The sequence below is a fragment of the Aethina tumida genome, chromosome 5, assembly GCF_024364675.1.
Source record: "Aethina tumida isolate Nest 87 chromosome 5, icAetTumi1.1, whole genome shotgun sequence".
Lineage (NCBI taxonomy): Eukaryota > Metazoa > Arthropoda > Insecta > Coleoptera > Nitidulidae > Aethina > Aethina tumida.
The window spans coordinates 6320525-6324186 of NC_065439.1; the positions used below are offsets into that span (position 1 = coordinate 6320525).

The window sequence follows — 3662 nt, forward strand, 5'->3', positions numbered from 1 at the left end:
CTTGTATGAATATAGTGTCTTTTGTACCATTCTAGTACAACACTCACCAAAAATTTGTGAAAGAAACACTTAAGTCGTTAAATATAACGTTAACTTTTATAAAGTCAATTCAGTTGTACTACATTAATGTTTATTATTTGTTAGATGTACAGTTATATATAACGAACAAATTAATGAAGAATGTATGTAATACATTTTTGGGTGCGATTGAAAGTAAAAGACCATTTGTATTAATGTAAGAATATTGCATAAAAAAGCAACAACAATTAATATAGTAATTAATAACGTATTGTTAATCAATCTTATTAGTAATTTAATTTAATAAACTAAATAAGTCATAAGAAAATAAATCTAAAACTATTAGACTAAGATCACATAATATCATCTTGGTGGATAATCTGAAATATAAAGAAAATTTAACATTGAATAGTTTTTTTTTAATCATTTTTACCTTATATTGGGGTACAATTACCAATAATAGTAATCTGAAGCGTATATTGTCATTTGCACAACAATCACAGCTTTGTTTAAATAAAATATCGTATTGTAAAGGCTAAAATATGAATTATTCAAATTAGACATTTTACCAATTTTTTTATATAATAAATTACCTTATTGTTATAGATCTTGTCTTGTAATTATATACAAATTTAGCTTTAAACTTAACCCTGCGCCAAATTTCAACAATATGTCTAATTAATTTTAATTCTCTCCAATGGATGGAGGAGAACCGGTGCTAAAATACATATTCAACTTAGATTTTTCAACAATATATTTTGTTAATTTTAATTACCCTAAGTTAGCTTAGGTTAGATTAGGTTAGGTTAGGTTAGGTTAGGTTAGGTTAGGTTAGGTTAGGTTAGGTTAGGTTAGGTTAGGTTAGGTTAGGTTAGGTTAGGTTAGGTTAGGTTAGGTTAGGTTAGGTTAGGTTAGAATTTGCTGTACAAACTTGGTAGAAAATAACCTAAGTTTGACCATTAATATCTTTGTTATTAAAGCATATTACGACTTCAAAATTATGTCATATCAAAGATCAAACATTTATTAATCCACACCCAAAATGTGAAATAGATTGATTGCGAAGTTTTTAAAATTTGTCATCAGTCATCAAGGGCGTTTATATAGGGAATTTAACACAGGGAGATGCTGCTTTTAAAGTTTAAAATTTTATTGATTACAATTACGTTACATTCTATGAAGAAACATGTGTGTTAATATTTATTAATTGACATAGTTTTTGCATGATAATAAAAATATTCAAAATAATTTTATATATTACTAAACTTTAACGGTAAAATCCATAAAATAAAGAATTACTTTTGAAATGTGTTTCTGTCCATATTTAAAAAGGTTAAACTGCTCCAGTTTTCCGTTAAAAACAAAAAACATAATCCAAAATGTTCACTTTTATGGATAATTTTAGAACAAGAAACAAATATCAGTTAACTTTTTAATTTAATATATCTTGAGTATACGATAATATTAGTCATATATTTTATTTGTATATACGTTTGTTGTGTCACATATATTTACAACCCGTGTGTATATTCAAATTTTTAATACTGTATTTTAATGTTCGAATTTAAAAAGTAGAGATAAATAATTGTACATAACAGTTTTTTAAAATGAATATTAAAATTTTTAAAGATATGAAAATTGAAAATATATGGATATATGTAACACATAAACAAAATAATAGAGAAAAATTCACGAGATATTATTTACAATAATAAATAAAATTATTGAAAGAAATTGTGACTTAAAATTACTTGGTTACGTTATGTTATTAATATCATATTTGTTATAAAATTTATTTATAAACTTTCACACTTACATAATGTTTCAAAAGTATTCAAGTTTAATATTTCTTTAATAAAATTATTAAACAAATTTTTAGTATGGTGTAGTTAATATTAAAATAATTTCATAAACCATGTCATTGCATGTTACGTTAATGTGAAATGTGAAATGTGAAATGTGAAATGTGAAATGTGAAATGTGAAATGTGAAATGTGAAATGTGAAATGTGAAATGTGAAATGTGAAATGTGAAATGTGAAATGTGAAATGTGAAATGTGAAATGTGAAATGTGAAATGTGAAATGTGAAATGTGAAATGTGAAATGTGAAATGTGAAATGTGAAATGTGAAATGTGAAATGTGAAATGTAAAATGTAAAATGTAAAATGTAAAATGTAAAATGTAAAATTTAAAATTTAAAATTTAAAATTTAAAATTTGAAATTTGAAATTTAAAATGTAAAATGTAAAATGTAAAATGTAAAATGTAAAATTTAAAATTTAAAATTTAAAATTTAAAATTTAAAATTTAAAATTTAAAATTTAAAATTTAAAATTTAAAATTTAAAATTTAAAATTTAAAATTTAAAATTTAAAATTTAAAATTTAAAATTTAAAATTTAAAATTTAAAATTTAAAATTTAAAATTTAAAATTTAAAATTTAAAATTTAAAATTTAAAATTTAAAATTTAAAATTTAAAATTTAAAATTTAAAATTTAAAATTTAAAATTTAAAATTTAAAATTTAAAATTTAAAATTTAAAATTTAAAATTTAAAATTTAAAATTTAAAATTTAAAATTTAAAATTTAAAATTTAAAATTTAAAATTTAAAATTTAAAATTTAAAATTTAAAATTTAAAATTTAAAATTTAAAATTTAAAATTTAAAATTTAAAATTTAAAATTTAAAATTTAAAATTTAAAATTTAAAATTTAAAATTTAAAATTTAAAATTTAAAATTTAAAATTTAAAATGTAAAATGTAAAATGTAAAATGTAAAATGGTACACAAAAAATTGAGAATTTGGTGAAAGCTCATTATTGATTTCAGCCCTAACTTTCTGAGCTGAAGCAATAGAGCTCCACTTGAGTACAGTTTTTCACCCTCATTTTTCGTATTTTATTAGGTAGGACATGTTCGTCTGTCAACTTTGAAAACTGACTAAAATTCCCAATTTTCTGGTTCATATTATAAATGTATGTATATGTGACCAAGAAGCAACTTTATCTAACCCATCCTACTTAAAATGTAATAATTTATTTAATAAAGAATTTCGGACATTTTTTACCAAGTGGAATGGATCAAACAAATAGACGATTTCTTTGCCATCAATTAAATAACCTTGAAATTTCTATTCAATATTTTCTTTTATACAATAAGTATTCGTTCTTTTTTAATAAAACATTAATGACGGCATTTTTCAAACCTGATTAACTAACATGTCTTATCACTCCTTTTAAAATAAAAACAAATAGGTTGTTTCCAATTTTTGTGAACACTTTTCAGCATGAAAACTAATGCGTGATTAGCAAAGTTTGTTCGCCTATCATTGGCTTCAAAATCGACAAAACCTACAAAATCTTTTTTAGGATTGTACGAAATGTCAGTACTCAAAATAAAAATCGTCGAAGATTACGAGACAGTAAGTATCAATTGTTTTCATTCTACCCACCACACTCTTTAAATGTTTAAAAAACTTCTCATTAATTCCACAATTGGATGGAATTTGGCTTAAAAGTTTGGAGAGAGTCTTGCGGTTAGGGAAACTATCCTTACTTCCATAGTAAATCGCCTCCATCTAGGTTTCAATTTTTGGTTACGAACCTGATTCTCAATAAAACTCACAGTGGTGTTACATCCT

At 22.1% G+C, this 3662-nt stretch overlaps 1 long non-coding RNA gene across 1 annotated transcript; it reads right to left on the reverse strand.

Moving 5' to 3' along the window:
• Positions 1-311: 311 nt before the first annotated feature.
• Positions 312-963, reverse strand: LOC126265534 (uncharacterized). Its single transcript, XR_007548027.1, has 3 exons — positions 612-963; positions 452-553; positions 312-398 (listed from the first exon to the last, which is right to left on the reverse strand). It is a non-coding gene; the product is annotated as an uncharacterized LOC126265534 (long non-coding RNA).
• Between the last annotated feature and the right edge of the window lie 2699 nt (positions 964-3662).